The sequence below is a fragment of the Antechinus flavipes genome, chromosome 1 (genome assembly GCF_016432865.1).
Source record: "Antechinus flavipes isolate AdamAnt ecotype Samford, QLD, Australia chromosome 1, AdamAnt_v2, whole genome shotgun sequence".
NCBI lineage: Eukaryota > Metazoa > Chordata > Mammalia > Dasyuromorphia > Dasyuridae > Antechinus > Antechinus flavipes.
This window is the reverse complement of record NC_067398.1, coordinates 172,368,670-172,389,053: the sequence shown is the minus strand read 5'-3', so window position 1 is coordinate 172,389,053 and position 20,384 is coordinate 172,368,670. Positions and strand designations below refer to the sequence as shown.

Genomic DNA, 20,384 nt, shown 5'->3' with positions numbered 1-20,384 from the left:
AAGCAGTTATTAATTTCATTATACTAGATAATTCAAAGAACCTGATTCTTTTTAAATCCTCCAAAGAGGAATAAAACCCTCACCCTCTTCTTCATTTTTTTATGTCTAACTCTAGTATGAGAATGGGAATTCATATCCTTTCTGCCCAGTCTTTTCTACAAGCTCCTGAATATATGTGTGTGTTATCTTTGTGTATGTATATTTATGTATGTGTATATATGTATAGATGTATGTAAAGTTATACATATATACATATATGTAAATAGATGTATAGGTTTATGTACAACTATACATATGTGTGCGTGTGTGTGTGTGTATAAGTTGATAGATATAAATCTCTATCTATCTGTCTGTCTATCTATCTGATTTCTTTACATCTGTACCACATGATCTGGGAGGGAAATGGGAGAAAAGTTAGAAGGAGGAATTGGCTAGAGGTTATTGTCTCTATACATTAAAATTTTAAAAATAAAAAAAAACTTTTTTCACTTTACTCTTTGTACAGTAACCAAAAATATTATCAGCACACTGAATGTCTGGATCTACAAATGCAATGGAAAGTAATCTTAAAAAGTAGAATTCACTGGTTTGGGGATCTTGAGTTAGCCATGATTATAAAATTTTATATGCTGAAATTTTGAACAAAATCTCATTCTATGCCTTCAATTAAATTGGGAAATGATCAGCAAGTTTTAAATCAAAGCTTCTTGAGCTTCATTGGAGCTAGTTGTTCTTAGATAGAGAGGGAAATGGCTTAAGTATTTGTAGACTGAAAGATTTCTTGTAATCATCAGGAATATTGAAACCTCTTGGAAATCGTTATCCCTTACATATACAATAACTGAAAATACATCCCTAGCTATTCAAGTAGAAAACTACTTCCCAGAAAAGATAGCTATTGCACTCAACTAGTTGAACTCTTTTGCTGTATACTTAACATAATGGCATGATGTCTTCTTGAAGGTTTAAGGAAAGCTGCACAGTGGTGTCACACAAGAAAAAAGGTACCAAATCTGGGAGTGGAGGGGAGGGAGGTCCATACTGTATTAAACACCAAAAGATTTATTGTTACAAATTGATTAGTAAGTTATAAATTATTTTTCATGAGTTACCAGATTGTGTGTGACCTATTGTTTTGAAAATGAAAGGTCTTGGGGCAGCTAATTGGGGCAATGGATAGAGTACCATCCCTGAAGTTAAGACCTGAGTTCAAATTTGACCTTGGCAACTTAACACACTTACTAGCTATGTGACCCTGGGCAAGTCACTCAACTCCAATTACCTCAGGAGGAAAAATAGGTCATAGTATTGCTTTTTTTTTTTTTTTTTTTTTTTAGTCAATACTGTAGTTGCCATTTTCATGGAGCAGCCTTTTAAAAGTTTCTGGTAAACACAGCAATTATTATTTAAGATAGAACAAATAAATAGCTGATTAAAGTTTAACATATTTTATCACAACATTTTCAAACTCTTTTCTGTTTGTGATACAAAACACTGGGGAAATTCACCTCAGAGGATAAAATAAATTTTAAAATGAGCATGGGATCATGTTAAGTAGCAAGTGAATTTAGTTGCCCAAGAAAGGATATTTAGATTGAATAAGGATCAAACATTACATTTTGAAAAGTGTTCAGAAAAAGATAATTAATTAAGAGAAAAATTCTAAGAGATAAAGAGTAGATGAGCAAAGACTCTGAACATTCTAGTATAGTCTGGGTGAGTTGCACTCTATAACTCTTGGCTAAATTATAGCCAATAATTTTCTAAATATTAACAATGATGATTTGAGTTTGAAAAGTGTCATAAGAAATATGATTAAGGGTTTGTAAAACCATAAAAAGGAAAGGGCCAATTATGCTGCAAGAGGGTATAACAAAAGTAAAGTTCACAACCATTGGATAAGAAGCTTAAGAATGGCAACAGCTTCTGATTAAAAGAGATAAGGCAAATTTCAAAACTCTTGACTGAGACTAATGAATAAAGGAAGCTGTATCTTTCTACCTAGGAAAAAGATTACCAAGAATTGTACCCACAGCAGATGGAAGACTGATTTTCAAGAGGCTCTAAAGACAACATCTTATTTGTGATCTGTAGCTAAGATACAGATTAGGAAACAAATGAGGATAAAATTAAGTAGAACAATTACATTCCTTGTGTCCATATGCCAATAATTGAGTATATAGTAAACAGTTATGGCTTTTCCAAAAGAGATTTGAAACTGAATGTTACAAGCAGCACCAGACATTACATAAAATACAACAATGTATCTTAGCAAAGAGGAAACTGTTGCATTCTGATCTAATATTATTTTCAGGACTAAATAAATAAGCTCTTTTATACAGTCAACCTGATCAAGAGGTTAAAATAAATCTAAAATTAAAATTCATTGTTAGAAAAAATGAGTAGAAGACAGTATGTGCCAAATATAACATCTCTGAGCCAACCTATTTGAAAAAGTTGTTGATTCTGAAAAATGGAAAATGGATATGATTAAAGACATTGACCTTGATCACTGTCATGATTAAGATGTTTATGTGATGTGAAATTCCTCATAATGGGAAAACAACTGAAAGAGGTTAGAAACTATTTCAGTCAACAACAACAACAAAAAATATCTTTGCCAAGAAGAGACAATAACAGACAAAATAACAGAATATCTGGTGTTGGTTAAAATATTACAGAAAAGAATAGCATATGATCATGATGGAGAGACAAGAAACAGAGACAGACAAAGATAGACACACAGAGATACACAGAGAGACAGAGACAGAGACAGAGAGGCAGGGGCAGAAAGAAAGAAAGAAAGAAGATAAGAAACAAGTCTACAGAATATGAAGAGATCTAGCTAGGACTAACCATGCCCAAATATTTACAGATGAAGTTTCAAGGTTGATAAAAGACAAGCAATAATGCAAAATTGCTTCCATTTCCATAGCAATTTATCCTCATCACTGATTATTTTGGAGTTACCACATCTGAACTCTTAATAAGTATCCAATGTGTTACATATGAAGAAATGACTATAATATTTAAAAAGATAGCACTGGGAAAACCGTCAAAATGTAGATTTTTTTAATGACACTCAAGAACACGATTCAATATTCTTCAAAAAGGAGGAAATTAAGAAAAATGTTAATGGAGACAACATTAATTGTTCACTTGTATTTCTATTACCTCATCTATAAAGCCTTTAAAATAATGGCCTCTGTACAAATTGAAGGTACCTTGATAAAAATGTGATAAGGGAACAAGGAGGCTTTCACAAAGAATTTTCAAAAGTACATCATATGTTGGAGGTAACTGCAGTAATGTTGGTAGGAACAATTTTAGGAGCTTCTCAACCAATATACGATAAATGGGTTTCACTATTGATTAGAAAGATCAGAAAAATGGTGCTGGATATGTTATCCTGTTGCATTGCTCATATGCAGTTCTAGTTTGCAATTCAAGGGTGAAGAGAAACAGCCACAGTGGATCAAGGGTACTGGTCAAAGTTACAAGACGGAAAAGAGTGTTTGTGGTTACTTGTAAGTCAGTAGAAAATCTGCTGTTGGTTCTAAGGCCCAAAGGAGCAATGGCATTTGCAATTTCAGCAGAGCCGAGGACCTTGTCACAATTTCAGAATGAAGAGGAATATGCTAGCCGGCATAAAAAAATGTCTTTTCTTTGGAAAGACCAAAGTAAAGGCCAAAAGAGTAGTTACCAAAACTCTCCTTAGATAATACCACCTTGAAAACACTGAAAACTTACAGCTCTTCCCCATACAATTAGCTGTGAAAACAACAGCAAAAATATAACTGAAGCTTGAGACAGCTTCTACAACCCCAGAAGCCTAAATTTAATATAAAGTTAAAAGTTTAAAAAAAAATAGTATGGGAAAATAATCAAATAACAACAATGAGTTCTTGGATATAAAAAATTATTATGGTGACCAGGAAGATCAACACACAAAACTCAGAAGACAACACTATCTTTTCTACCCTGGAAATATGAGATGGGTCCCTGCTCCACTCTGGCTGCAAGTTCTAGTGTGCTAGGGTTCTTCCTCAATCTGGAATTGTGACCCAAGACTATAACTTGTATCTGAACACCAGCAAAGCAACAGAGTCCTGCCTCATTGCTAACAACAACAACAACAAAAAACCTTGCAATTTCCTTCTGGCCAGTTGTTCAATCTATTATTCTCTATGGCTCAGAATTCCAAAAGCAGCCACTGATGATTCAGACTCCCAAGGCCTGCTCCTCGTTTGCTGGAGCCAGGGCTTTACTGCGATGGTCTGCTCTACTCTCACTTAAGTCTGACAAACCTTTCCTGCTTATCTGCTATCATCTTTGCCATCTGTAAGGCCGAGAGTTCAGGAAATTGGCATTGCTGTCACTGTCTCAGTCCTCAAGGATTTTAATTTGTTTGTTGGGACCTGGTTTGCTAGAATCCAATCTGGACTGGCACAGCCTTCACTGGACTGCATTCTACTCTCACCCTGGTGCAACAAAACTTTCTTAAAAATCATAGAAGAGTTTAATAAAATTGAAAGATAATAATTGAAAAACAAATAAGAGCTGGTTTTATGAAAAAAATTTAAAACATTAACTTTATTTCAAAAAGAAACAAAGAAGAAAAACAAATTATTTTAAAAATAAAAAGGGTGAATTCATCATCAATAAAGTTAAAAAAGAGCAATTATTAGAAATTATTTTGTCCAATCATGTGTCAATAAATCTAACAATTTATCATAAATGGATGAATATTTATAAAAAATAAAAATCTCCTAGGTTAATAGAAGAGGAAACAGAATAATTAAGTTATCCACTCTAAAAAAAGAAATTGGTAAGTAATAAGTAAGTCCCCTAAGAAAGGCTTAGATGGATTAACAAGTAAATTCTATCAAACATTTAAAAAACAATTCCAAAATTATTTGGAAAAAAAAGGCAAAGAAGTTCTACTAAATTCCTTTTTTATGGCACAAATATGGTGCTGATAAGCCAGAAAGAGGCAAAATAAAGAAAAACATTATAGACCAATTTCTCTAAGAGTATTGATGAAAAAAATTTAAATAAAATATTAACAAGGAGATTTACAGTAATGTGTCACATTGTGACCATGTGGGATTTATAACAGGAATACAGTACTGGTACAATATTAGAAAAATTATCAGCATAATTCTCCATTATCAATAAAATATCTTATAGAAATCATATGATTATCTCAATATAAAAAAATACACTATTTCCTATTAAAAACATTAGAAAGCATAGTAATAAATGGGAGCTTTCCTTAACATAAGTAGTACCTATCTAAAACCATCCGAAAGTATTTATAATGAGATAAACTAGAAATCCTCGAAAAAAGATCAAGTGAAACAAGATGTCCATTATCACCAGTGTTCTTCAATACTGTACTGGGCATGCCAGCTACAGCAAAAAGAGAAGAAAAAAAAAAAATGGAAAGATTTAGCATAAGCAATGAGGAAACGAAACTATCACTCTTTGCAGATGATATAATGGTATATTCTTTTAGAACCTAGAGAATAAAAAAAAAAAACAATTAATATCACTGGGAAAATTGCAGGATATGAAATACACCCATATATATCAGCATTTCTATATATTACTAACACAGTCCAAGAAAAAGAGATCGAAAAAGAAATTCCATTTAAAGTGACTGCAGATAATATGTTTTAAAAATTGAGAGTCTACATGCCAAGAATATATGAACACAACTACAAAACATACAAATAAAGTTAAATCCAAATAATTAAAAACATAGCAATTGATCACGGGTAGGCCAAGTCAATATAATAAAAAGTGACAAACCTATCTAAATTAATTTATTTATGCAGATTTATTAATTTATTATACCAGATTTCAAACTGTATTACAAAGCAATAATCATCAAAACAATTTATTTTTGGTTAAGAAATACAGTAATGGATCAGTGAAATAGACTAGGTACACAATAGTTTTCTAGTGTTTGATAAACCCAAAGAATCAAACTTTTGGGACAAAGATTCACTGTTTGAGAAAAATTGCTGGAAAAACCAGAAAGTATTTTGGCAGAAACTATACATCGATGAATATCTCATCTTGTGTACCAAGATAAAATCAAAATGGGTACCTGATTTATACATAATGATATCCTAAAATAAAATAGGGAAACATGGAATACTTTATATGTCAGATGTATGGCTAAGGGAAGAGTTTATAAGCAAACCAGAGATAGAGAGCACTACAAGATGTAAAATGGACAATTATGATTATATTAAATTAAAAACCAAAGCAACCAAGATTAAAAGAAAAAGCAGGAAACTGGTAAAAAACATAGTAAGTTTCTCTGCTAAATTTTTCTCTCCTCAAATATAGAGAATCAACTTTATAAGAATTTGAGTCATTATCAACTGATAATTGGTCAAAATATATGAAAAGTAGTTTTCAGATAAAGAAATCAAAACTATATATCAAAATATATAGAAATCAAAATGTAGACTATGAAAAAATGCTCTAATTCAGTACTAATTAAGGAAATGCAAATTGAAACAACTCTAAGGTACCACCTCACTTCTACCATATTGGTTAATACAACAGAAAATGATAAATGTTGAGGGACTTCTGGGGAAAAAAATAAGTCACTAATCCTATGATTTTAGAAAGCATTTTGGAACTATGCCTAAAGGGCTATAAAAATGGGCATACCTTTTGATTCAATGATGTCTAGTAAAACTAGATTTTTCCAGAAAATCAAAGGAAAAGGATAAGGACATAGTTGTAGGAAAAAAGTATTTATAGCAGCTTTTTTTGTAGTGATAACTAATTGGAAATTGAGGGGATGTCCATTAACTGGGAATTGACTGAACATGGGGTGGAATGTGATCATGATGTAATATTATTGTCCTTTAAGAAATGATGAGCCTTGTTGTTGTTGTTGTTGTTGTTGTTGTTGTTGTTTTCCCTTTCTGGTGTTTTTTTCCCTTTTGATCTGATTTTTTTCTTGTACAATATGACAAATATGGAAACATGTTTAAAAGAACTGCACGTGTTTAACTAAAAGAAGAAGGAAGAAGAAAAAGAACAAGAACAAGAACAAAAAAAAAAAAGGAGGGAGAGGAACAGGAGCAAGAGGAGGAGGAAGAGGAAGAAGAAAAAATGATGAGTAGAATGCTTTCAGAAAAGTCTGGGAGGACTTATATGAATTGATGCAAAATGAAGTGAGCAAAATCAGGACAAAACTATACACATTAATAACAATACTTAGGATGATCAATTGTGAATGACTTAGCTATTCTGAGCAAGTCACTATTCCAAGACAAGGATGCATGATGAAAAAAATTGCTATTTATCTCCAAAGAAAGAAGTCTAAATGAAGATCAAAACATACTTTTTCAACTTTATTTTTCTTGTTTTGTTTGTTTATATTTTCGTTTGTAACACGTCTGTCTGATACAGAAGTACACTTTGCAGAATTTCACATGTATAATGTATATCAAATTGCTTGTCTTCTCTAGGAGGGAGGGAGGAAAGGAGAAGAGGAGGAAAGGAAGAGGGGGAGAATTTGGAGCTCAATTTTTTTTAATTGTTAATTTTTTTTTTTTAACATTTACTGAGGAGAAAAAAAAAGAAATGAGGAAAATAAAAAGAATTAAACCAAAGGCATATTCATGTAAAACCATAAAAAGAAAATGGACAATTATGGTATGAGAAGAATAGCAGTCACAAAATTGAACAGGATTATATTAGTATCTACACTATATTAAGAAAAAACACAACATTAAATAGATACTCAATGAAAATATACTTTTTTTGAGAGACATCAGTAAGAATCCTAGAATCTTGGAACTTGAAAACTAGAAGGTTTGTGATCTGCTTCAGTGGTTTTAAAGATAGAATTATCATTAATAATAGTAAACAAGTAAAATCATATTATATTTATAGCATGTATCTTACATCATTTATATTATTGTTTATATGTGAAAATGTCCTTAGAGTTACAAGACTGTGAAAATAAACTGCAAGGGATAGTTAATACTATTGCATACTTTGCCTTTCCTCCAGAGTTTGTGTGGATATTACAGAAAAAAGCAAATAAAACAAAAATCATATATAATACTTTATAGGAAATTGTGCAATAAAAATATTATTGATCTAAAAAGAAAACCAAATTTATTAGGTGGTGACTGCCAGGAAGGTCTTATGAGTTTAAAAAAAAATAAAGAAAAAAACCTACAAGGAGAAACAAGAGTTGCTACAAAACTATTTAGAAAACAGGAGAGAAATTTTTCTTAATAAATTAATACAATAAAAGTAGAGATTTATAATACTATTTATTTTGCCATCAAAAATCAGCACATTTTCATCTTACTCAGATACAAATTATGCTTTGATTTTATTCTTCACTATATTATTATGAAGATTGCTTTGTTTTTCAAAGTTTTTAAATGAGGCCTAATACAAAAATATGAATTTACAACAAAAAGAAAATACACATTTTATAATTAAAATTCTATTTTCTCTTTTTTATTTTTATTTTTAAATTTTATTTTAAAAAATGGAATAAGGAAAAAGAGACAGAAAAGAAATATAAAACAATGAAGCAGAACAAAGTAAACCATTATCATGTGCTCTGTAGAACATCAGGGAGAATTGAAAATATATAATGACAACTTACATTGCAATTCAAAATTGTGTGTATGTGTATGTGTGTGTGTATCAGTAGAAGAAATTATATTCATGAGTGTCCATCTTTTCTTTACTTGTAAATTGTTCTTTTGTTCTCTGCTTTACACCTTTTATATTTTATTATTTTTCCTCTTTTATCTTCCATCCACACTCCCAAAAAGACTATTTAAGGATATATTTATGTATACATACACACACACACACTTCCCTACCGTCCACATACACATACATTTCCTAAGCCTACTGACACTCTGCTTTAATTCTGCTCCTTAATTTGCCTTGCTTTACTTAACTCCCCCTACCCATGAATCCCTCCATTGTCTTCTTCTCTCACCCCTTGCTTCCCTGTCTACCCATCCATCCTCACTTTTTTCTTTTTAAATTTTGGAGAGCCACTATACTTTCATAGTATATATGTAGTTTTGCCTATTTATTAATCCATTGCCAAGATGAGTAGCTTTTCCAAACTAGGAACCCTTCTTCCCTCTCTATGTCTATTCTTCCTGTGTACCTCATTTGTATAATATAATTACTATTTTTATTTTAATTCTGCCACAATTTTTCTTTTGAGCTACCTTATTCTTGATGTCATTCTTAAATGTATGGTATACATTTCCCATGTTAAAAAACAAAAACAAAAAACAATGTATCCATGTTAGAGTTCCTTGAAACTGATCTTTGATTTGGGCTCTTATATGCTAAATTTTCTAATTAAGTTTGGGTTTGGATAGAAAGTCCTGAAAATCTTCAAGTTCACTGAATGTCCATTTTCTCTCATTCAATATTATAATTTTACTGGATATGATATTTTTAGCCACAGATCTAGTTCTTTTTATTGTAGGTAGATATAATTCCAGGACCTTAGGTCTTTTTTTGTGGGTGCTGACAGAGTTAACATATCTGAATTGTTTTCTTATTTCTTGCAAAATTTTCTCTTTGATCTGGGTTTTTGACATTTGGCAATAATATTCCTGTGAGTTCCACAAAGGAACTCATTGAGGTGGCAATGGGTATATTTTTTTCTATTTCTAGTTTCTTTTTATAGTCTACCACTTTAAGACAATTTTCTTGGATTATTTATTGCATTATTGTGTTCTCTTTTGATCACAACTTTCAGGCCAATTCTTATATTTTTTCCTCTTGATCTGTCCTCCTGATCTGTCAATTTTCTTATGTTTCACATTCTATTTTTTTATTCTTTATAATCTGTTTTGTTAGTCCTTGGTCTCTTATAGCTTCATATCTTTTTTTTCATAATATCTTTTTTTCATAATCTTGTTTTTCTTAGATGTTTTTTTATTTTTTATTTTCATTACTTTTTCCTCAATTTCTCTCATTTGATTTTAAATTTTTTTTTTTGCCTTCTATAAATTCTCTTTAGGCAGGGAGATAGTTTACATTATACTTTGGGTTAAAGAAGTTCTTTTTATTTCAGTATCCTCCTCTGAAGATGAACCTCAGTATTCCTGTTCCCATAGTAAGTTTTTATGATGGTGTTTTTAATTTGCCAGTCCATTGTCTTAAAAATAAAGAGATTTTCGTGTAAGCACCTCTAATTGTGAGGTGAGGGTATAGTGCCTCTAGCTTCACTTGAGTTTTCCCCTCTGACCTGGAACCCCAAACCAGCTCTACTCTCCAGCAAGTGCCCACAGCCACCAGTATCCCTGCCTCATTTTCTCTGCATTCACAGGCATGCTAGAGTTCCTTCTTGCCCAGAGCCACATCTCTGCAGCACAGCTGGACCTAGAGTTCCTAATCAACCTAAATTTCATCAGTCTTCAGGTACTCAAATTCAGACTCTACATATTCTCTGGGAGGTGAAAGTTTCTGTTGTTCCTGCAGGGGGTCCAGATACACTCAGTTTGCCTCAGGGGTCCCTTCTTGAGGTTTCTTTGGGGCTAGTACAGATGTATTTGAACTTCACAAGGATTAATCTCCACTTGGACTTTGTCTTCAGATTTTCTTAGGTTGCACTTAAAGGACCTCTGTTCTGCCCCAAGTCTTCTTGATTTTTAGCCTATGTTCTCCCTGAGGGTCATTTTTTTTCTACTTTTCTATGTGTGGAGGAAGTCTGAGAGCTTGAAATTTACCAATCTACTCTGCCAACCTTCTAGTATATTCCCTCTCTATTTTCTCTTTAAAAAAAATTTTTTTAAATAAAAGTAACTAGCTGCTTTATTTTCTTATCTCAACTTCAATGAATAAATTCTTGTTCTCTCATGATAATAAGAAACGTATCTATATAAAGCTTACATTTAAGAAAATTATATATCACAATACATATATACATACTGAAAGTAGGCTTGTAAGAAAATTACATTATCACTACCTTATAAAATTATTGATGTCAAAGATTATTTATCATTCTATCTGGTATTATGTCTCAATCTGTATCTTATAAATTAATAGTTATTCAATTCATTTTTGAATATTTCTAATTAAAGTTTTATCTTATCCACTTTAAATAGCCTAAGATAAGAATTGAGACAATAAATTTGAAAGAACTTGTAAAATTGTAAATTCATTAATACATGAATGTCCAAAGGCAATTCAAGTTAACATCCATAGTAGAAAAGAATTATTAGCAAATGTGTCAAAGCATGTTATGATTCTTCCTAGTGTTACCTATAATTTTGTGTTGTTGAGATGGAGGCTCCTTTGTTTCCACTGCCTACCAGAGGTAGATAATGTTCTTGAATTCACAGTAAATATGTATGGCTTTCAAGCCTCTTAGATTTCTGATCAGGCATCTAAATTCATTTAATATTTTAATGTAATGAGCACTGTAATCAGGACATATGGTCTGTAGTTAACAAATTATTATTCTGCAAATTGGAACTGCAAATTGGACACTGATAAATGTGCTAATTATTCATTCACATTTATGGACATGAACCCCAGTTTCACTGTTTATAGTAAACATACATACACACCCACACACATAGTGCCTTGTGGTTCCTGTTACTGTTGGTACTTTTAGGGCTTGAACTAAGGATGGTGACAGTAAACCATAGATACAGAAATTTCCAGTAGGATGAAATAGCCTTATGAAAAATGAGATGGGAAGAAAAGAACACCAAACAGGAAAACCTTGAAAGGGAGACTTTTCTTTAGTACCTTCACCTAGCACAATCCTCACTCTGTTTTTCATATACTCACACAATTGAACATTGTTTTAAAAGTTGGAGGAGGGGGAGAGGTACTTAATAAGCTTATCTGTCTTAGACAAGAATATGAAAAATCACATAATAGACCAGCTCTCTTACATAAATTCCAGCCCCTATCTGAAAATGATCTCAGAAAAATCAATGATAAAAGAAATCAAAGGAAAATAAACAGAAGTAAGGTACTTAATCAAGTCAAGAATAATGCTAAAAATGAGTGAAAAAGGGACAAAACAAGCCAGAAATTGAAGAGAGAGGAAGTTCGCATGAGCCCCCTCATGTGGATAAGGACCTGTTAAAGAATATAGATTTTTAGAGATAACATGCCCAAAATATGGTTACCCAATTCTTTAAAGAAGGCTAGAGAAAAGCATAAATTCTAAAACCAAAAAGTGGGGCTGAAAATACAAGAAATAGAAAAAATCACTGCATAAAAAAAGAAATACTAACTCTTACAAAAAGCTCAAGGAAAGAAAAAGAGAATAAATATGCAGCATCATAAATTTATCTTTACAGTAAAAAAATAAAAAAAAAAGGCTTGACAATAAAGACTACAAAAGTATCTGGAAGTAATGAAGCAATTACTGAATTAATGAAGAAAAATGAAATGATAAATTTAATAAGAATAAATGAGCATTATACTTTAAGACAGAAAGTAGAACATGTTATCTAAGTTATGGAATCTGGGAAGTGGGGAGGAGGAGGGAGAGAATGGAGTAAACAAAACTCAGTGCCACATGAAATTCTTTTCTCAAAATTGAACAAAACCAAAATATTTTATGTATGGGACTACCTTCCATCTAGGCGAGGGGATAGAAGAAAAGAGGGGAAAAGTTGAAACAAGTTTTTTCAAGGGTCAATGTTGAAAAATTACCCATGGATATGTTTTGTATATAAAAAGCTATAATAAAAAAATCAAAATGTTTAAATAGAAAAAAGTAACATTATTAAAACTAGCTTCCAGGAATAAGTTCAAGAAATAATTTAAGAATCACAAAGTTTCTTTAAATTGTGATTCAGGAAGTATATTTTCTTTTTTTTTAATTTTATTTTATTTAATAATAACTTTATATTGATAGAATCCATGCCAGGGTAATTTTTTCACAACATTATCCCTTGCACTCGTTTCTGTTCTGATTTTTCCCCTCCCTCCTTCCACCCCCTTCCCTAGATGGCAAGCAGTCTTATATATGTTAGATATGTTGCAGTATATCCTAGATACAATATATGTTTGCAGAACTGAACAGTTCTCTTGTTGCACAGGGAGAATTGGATTCAGAAGGTATAAATAACCCGGGAAGAAAAACAAAAATGCAGATAGTACACATTTGTTTCCCAATGTTCTTTCTTTGGGTGTAGCTGCTTCTGTCCATCATTTATCAATTGAAGCTCAGTTAGGTCTTCTTGTCAAAGAAATCCACTTCCATCAGAATACATCCTCCTACAATATCGTTGTCGAAGTGTATAATGATCTCCTGGTTCTGCTCATTTCACTTAGCATCAGTTCATGTAAGTCTCTCCAAGCCTCTCTGTATTCATCCTGCTGGTCATTTCTTACAGAATAATAATATTCCATAACATTCATATACCACAATTTACCCAGCCATTCTCCAATTGAAGGGCATCCATTCAATTTCTAGTCACTACAAACAGGGCTGCCACAAACATTTTGGCACATACCGGTCCCTTTCCCTTCTTTAATATTTCTTTGGGATATAAGCCCAATAGAAACACTGCTGGATCAAAGGTATGCACAATTTGATAACTTTTGGGGCATAATTCCAGATTGCTCTCCAGAATGGTTGGATTTGTTCACAACTCCACCAACAATGCATCAGTGTCCCAGGTTTCCCACATCCCCTCCAACATTCATCATTATTTTTCAGGAAGTATATTTTCAATAAATAATTGAAAACTGCCCAGATTATTAAAAATAAGGGAATAATAAAATATTTTTTAACATCCAGCAAATTGAAAACTTCCAGCAATGTCATAACCACATAGTGGCAGTAGAGATGAGTGATAGTAATAGTTTTAAGAAAGAGAGAGACAAGAAAGAGGAGGAGAAAATAGAAGAGAGGAAAGGAAAGGAAAGGGCAGGAGAAAGGAGAAAAAAAAGTAAGGAGAGGAGAGGAGAAAAGAAGAGAAGAGAGAAGAAAGGAGAGGAGAGCAGAGGAGAGTAGAAGAGAGGAGGAGAAGGAACAGGAAAAAACAAGAAAATGGAGGTAGACCCAAGAGAGTAGAGTAGAAAGAAGAAAGTAGCACAGAGAGGATGCCATCATAGAACCCCCTCCCATTTTTCCCCCAAACTGATTTAGAAAATGTACCAGGAAAACCCTGATCTGGAAATCAAGGCCAAAGTCACAGTGAGTCCTTTTTTACCTCAAATCAACATAGAGACACAAACGTTTTCTGTCAATAAAGTTAAAGTATGAGAGGGGAAAATTGGAAAAGAAATTAAGAGTTTTGAAAGAAAGAATTTGAAAGGGAATTAACAATTTGGCACAAGTGGTACAAAATGCCCAAGCAACAATCTTCCTGAAAACTAGACTGGACCAATTAGAAGACAATGATTTTATTAGATTACAAGAAATAGTAAAACAAAGTCAAAAGTTTGAAAAAAAAATAAGAACATATCAAGGTATCTTATACAAAAATCAATTCACCTAGATTACAAATTGGGGAGAAAAATATTAAGAGTCATCAGACTACCTGTGTATCATGACAAAAACAAGAACTTAGTCATTGTAATATAAGAGAGCCTAAAAAGAAAACCTCCCAGAGATTTTAGAACCAGAAGTAAAAGTGGAAATGGAAAGAATCCACTGGTTATCTTCTGATAGAAATTCCCAAATGAAAATATGAGCATTATTTCTAAAATGAAGAGTTGAAAAGTGAAATAATCATAATAAAAAAGAAACACTACAAACACCCAGAAAGCAAGCATTCAAGTACTGAAGTCATTACTTAAAGGAGCAGAGATGTTGTCTGTCATATCTTATTCCAGAAGACAAAGAATATTATTGTCTTATATTCAAGAATAACTTTAATAGAAAAATTGAATATGACCCTAAAGGAGGGGAAATATACCTTTAAAAAGATAGAATACTTACAATAACTTTTGATTAAAAAAAAGACCAGAGCTCTATACAAATTTTGAAGTTTAAACACAGGAGTTAAGAGGTGATTTAAAAAAAAAATCACAAATAACCAACAATAAAGACCTAATCAAGATAACATTTGAACATGGGAAGCCGTCATTGTCAATGGTCACAGAAATCTAAGTAGATAGAAGAACTGAGAGTGGTTCTATTATGTCTTGATGATGTTAAGAGAAGAATGGAAAGAGTGAGAAGGAATACATGGGGATCATTGTTGCGGGGAGGGAGGCAGGCAGAAAAAGGAAGGTTAGCAAAAATTATCTCATACAACCAGGATGATGTAGAAATCTTCTCCATTCCTCCCTTTTTGTTTTTCTTTCTCCTTTTCTTCCTCAAAGGCCTGGATTCTATTAAATTCCTGATTTCCATTACTAATTTTCCATTACTTTTAAGTCATGCTGACCTTTCAACTCATCTTTGGTGTCTTTGGACTGAAAAGTCTGGAAACACCAGAACTGCTGCTGATTCAGAGGTCCCAAGGTCCTCCCCCCCTGCCTCTCTCTGCTTTGTCAGCTCCCAGTATTGGGCAGCCTGCACTGGGACTGTGCACTGGCCACCCTGTTGTCACAAACCTTTTCTGCTGACTTCCTAGTTGTCTTCAGCAGAAAGTTGTTCTGCTTTGTCTTTTGGTGTGTTTAATGCTCTAATATTTGTTTAGAGCCATTACTTAAAAGAATTTGGGGCAGTGTGAGAGCAGTGCTCAGGCTAGTCCCTGCCTTTATTCGGCCATCTGGAGGCAGTCTCTCTTTAAATGATTTTTACCTACTTTGTGTATCAGTTTTCCTGTCCACTGACAGACAGATAGACAGACAGACGTATATATGCATATATACATATATAAATGATATTATGTAAAATTTAGCTTGAATATACACATAAATTTAGGGTACATGTATATATACACACTTGTATATGTGTGTGTATGCACATATGCATGCACATGGAGACACACACTTACATGTATATGTACATACACACACGTATAATTATAATTGTAAGGATTTAAAGTGGCGCTGTATAATGGAAAGTGCAGTAAAACTGAATTCAGAGGATCTGTCTTACAATCCTAGCTTTGCCACTTCCTGTTTGTGGAACACATAGGTTATAACTTCACCTTTCTTTGCCTCATTATTCCCAGTGAGGTGGGTTGAATAAATGCCTTACATTTCCAAATTTTATTTACTCAGTTCATAAAACTATTTAGTATTACATATGTAAATTATCATTACTATGAATAATAGCAGCACAAATTATCAGCAATTCCCTATTGTATGCAAAATATTCTGTTCAGTTTTATGGGAAATACAAAAAAGCCCCTAACTTAAGAGTTTGTTAAAACAAGTGACACATGTAGTACCCAATACTTCTGTCCCTTCCCATCTACCTTCCAGACCATACACAGGCATGTACATGCACACATACATACACATAAAAATTTACACACAAGAAAGATGATTCCTACCTAAAGTTTTAGATTCTTTATGTCAGGACATACTCAAAATCATTAGCCCTACTGATAAAAGGCCATACTTTTACTAATTTCATCAGAAAGGATACAACAAATCATAGCAAAAATATTACCTCAAACTAATAATCATAGAAGTTCCATGTCCCTAAAGTTATTATATCATAGGAAAGACACACAGATAAGGGAAATGCATAGAGGGAACACAGGTACAGAGCCAGAAAAACTCTCCTTCCTACTCCATTTGTTGTCATTCACTTGTTTCAGTCATGTTAAAATCATTGGGACCTTAGTGATCTTGTCAAAGATAAAGGAGTATTTTACCATTTCTTTCTCCAATTCATTTTATAGATGAGGAAACTGAAGCAAACAGGGTTAAATGGCCTGGCTATTAAGTATTTGAGGACAGATTTGAACTTATAAAGATAAATCTTTCTTTTTCCAGCACTCCATTCATTGAGCCATCTTGCTACCTCCTAATCTATTTCCCATTCCCATGGACCAAAGAAAAGCAAAAGTGTTATTACAAATATGTAGCATGAGCAAAATAAATTTGTACATTTGTCACATCTAAAAGGAAAATAAGTCTTTTTCTGTGCTCTGACTCAACCTCTCTATCAAAAGCAGATAAACATAGTCCTTAAAGGTCAAACTAATCTAAACCAAAAAAAAAATTATTCAAGAAGAAGATAAGGACTTAAATAGAATTTTATAAATGTTAAATGAATTAGAAATCTGGTGTTTTTATTTAATGGGACTTGAGAGGAGCATACATAGTTCACAACTGTAAATGGCATCTTTCAAAAAATTGACCATATAATAGGATATAAAAAACTTATAATGTAGGAAATAAAAAATATTAAACATATTTTATAGATCAAAATGCCAACATAGGATTACTGAAAAAATAACTTGGCACTAGATAATGAATTGACTTTACATGGAGGAAAAAATCCGAAAGCCATTGAAGTAGCAGAAATACTAAAAATGCTGCCTGTGTTATTTAAAACAAGGTTTTATTAGCAATGAGGGAAGAAATGTATAGTTGGAGTGATCTAATTGCAAATTTCTTAGAACATTACAGTTTCAGGAGTTGCAGGGCAGAGTCAAGATGGCAGAGGGAAGGCAGAAAGCTGCTTAAGTTTTCCCAATTTCCCTCAAACCATACAAAAGCAAAACTGAATAGAGTCTGATGGAATAAAACTACTCTTCCACCCAAGACAGATTAGCAGGGCTTCAAGAAAGGTCAGTTTCACTAGGCTGAAATTTATTTTGCTCATGCTACATATTTGTAATAGTACTTTTGCTTTACTTTTGTTCATGGATGGGGTGCTGGAAAAAGGAAGATTTATCTTTATAAGTTCAAATCTGTCTTCAAATACTTAGTAGCTGTGTGACCCTCAGCCGGTCACTTAACCCTGTTTGCTTCAGCTTCTTCATCTATAAAATGAACTGCAGAAAAAAAAAAATGATAAAACACTCCAACATCTTTGACAAGACAAATAGGGTCACAATGAGTCTAATATGAATGAAACAAGTGAATGATAGCAAATGGAATAAGAAAGAAAGTTTTTCAGACCAGCTCAGACAGTATCTAGGAAAGGCAGTAAGAAAGTCTTAATCACAGCAAATCATGAACTGACATTGTCAGCCCTAGCTCAGTAGGAAAGAAAGAACAGTGGGACAGCCTCCAATCCCAGCACAGAAGGCAAATAAATTGCCATACTGGGAAACCAGGCTGTTGCTTGTAGAGAGCAAGTAGGGCTATTCCATGTTGTGTCTAACACAAGAGACCCTTGTGCTCAAAGCCAGGGCTCAAAGTAGCACAAAGAAAGAACAAAGAAAGTTGGGACAATAGTTTATACCAGAGCCAAGCTTGACCTTAAAAGTCACAAAATAAGCAAGAGGAAAGAAAGAAAATGAGCAAGTAATGAAAAAGAATCTTTATCATAGAAAGCCTACTATGTTAACGGGGAAGGTCAAAACACTGACTCAGAAAAAAAAAAATGTGCACACGGGATATCTCAAAGGTTGATATGAATTGGTCTCAAGCTCAAAGAAGCACTCAAAGAATTCATAAAGGCCAATAAGAGAGGTAGAAGAAAAATTGGGGGAAAAAATGAGAGATATGCAAAAGAAAGTTACAGTTTAGAAAAGAAAGGACAAAAAAAATTGACTGAAGAAGACAATTTCTTTAAAATTACAATTGGTACAATGCAACCAAAAAAAAAAAATTCACTGAAGAAAACACCACTTGAAAAGTAGAATTAATCAAATGGAAAAAGAGATATAAAAACTAATTGAAAAAATCATACATTAAAAACTAATACTAGGCAAATGGAAGCTAATGACTTTATGAAACATTAAGAATCAATCAAACAAATTAAAAGGAATGAAAAAAATTAAAGAAAATATAAAATATCTCATTGGAAAAGCAGTTGACCTGGAATATAAATCCAGGATGGACAATGTAAAAATTATTGGTCTGCCTAAAGGCAACGACCACAAAAAGAACCTGGGTAACAGAGTAGATTAAGAACCAGAATCCTACAATGTGTTATTTACAAGAAACACATTTGAAACAGAGAGATACATACAGAGTAATAGTAAAAGACTGGAGTAGAATTTATTATGCTTCAGCTAAAGCAAAAAAATTAGGGGTAGCAAATGAATTCAGATAATGCAAAAGCAAAAACAGATCTAATTAAAAGAGATAAAGAAGGAAACTATATCATGTTAAAGATTATCATAGACAATGAAGTGGTAATTTACTAAATGTATAAGCACTAAGTGCTACAACATCCAAATTCTTAAAGAAGTTAAGCCAGTTACAGGAAGACAGACAGCACAACTATATTAGTGGAGGACTTCCCTTTCCCCCTCTCAGAATTAGATAACCACAAAATAAATAAGAAATAAACTTATGGAGGTTAATAGAATCTAATTGGGAATTAAATAATATAATTCCAATCAATGAGTGAGTGGGTTAAACAACAAATCATAGAATTATCTGTAATTTCATCCAAGAGAATGACAATAATGAGACAATATACCAAACCCTATAAGATGCAACCAAAGAAATTCTTAGGAAAAATTTTACATCTCTAAATAGTTTTATGGATAAAATAAAGAAAGAGAAGATTAATGAATTTTGTATGCAATTTTAAAAGTTTGAAAAGAAACAAGTTAACCCCCCCCAATTAAATACCAATTCTAAAAATCAAAGGAGAGATTAATAAAATTGAAACTAAGAAAATGATTAGACTAATTAATAAAACTAAGAGTTGGTTTTGTGAAAAAAAAAACCTACAAAATAGATAAACTTTTGGTTATTTAAAAGGGGAAATAAGTGATCAATATCAAAAATTAAAAAGAGTGAACTTATCACCAGTGAAGAAATGAAAGCAGTAATTAGGAGCTATTTTGCCCAACTATATGCCAATAAACCTGACAATTTGATAGAAAAGGATGAATATTTACAAAAATACAAATTGCTTAGATCAACAGAATAACTTCATTTTAGAAAACAAAATTGGACAAGGTGTATCAATGAATCCTAAAAAAAAAAAAAATTTCCAGGGACAAATGGATTTAAAAGTGAATTCTACTAAACATTTAAAGAGCAATAATTCCAGTACTATGTAAACTATTTGGGGAAATGGGCAAAGAAGAGATTCTGCCAAATTCCTTTTGTGACACAAATATGGTGCTGATACCTAAAGCAATAATAGCCAAAACAGAGAAAGAAAATTACAGATCTAGCTCCCTAATAAATATTGATGCAATTTTTTTCACTTAAACTAATTTTATGGTTGTTGCTATTGTTGTTGTTTTTTATTTTTTTTAAAATTATTAATAATAGCTTTTATTTTCAAAATACATGCAAAGACAGTTTTCAGCATTCATCCTTGTAAAACTTTGTGT

General features: G+C 32.3%; 1 protein-coding gene across 4 annotated transcripts in view; it reads right to left on the bottom strand.

Annotated features, from left to right (window-relative positions):
- LOC127559358 (putative protein FAM10A4) overlaps positions 1-20,384 on the bottom strand; it is a 62,436-nt gene that overhangs the window by 2,292 nt on the left and 39,760 nt on the right. The window contains exon 2 of one of the 4 annotated variants that reach the window (XR_007953115.1): positions 910-1,041. The exons of the other annotated variants lie outside the window; for them this stretch is intronic. The gene's annotated coding sequence lies outside the window, so the exon portion shown is untranslated. The remainder of the gene's footprint in view (positions 1-909; positions 1,042-20,384) is intronic. 4 annotated transcript variants of the gene reach the window in all.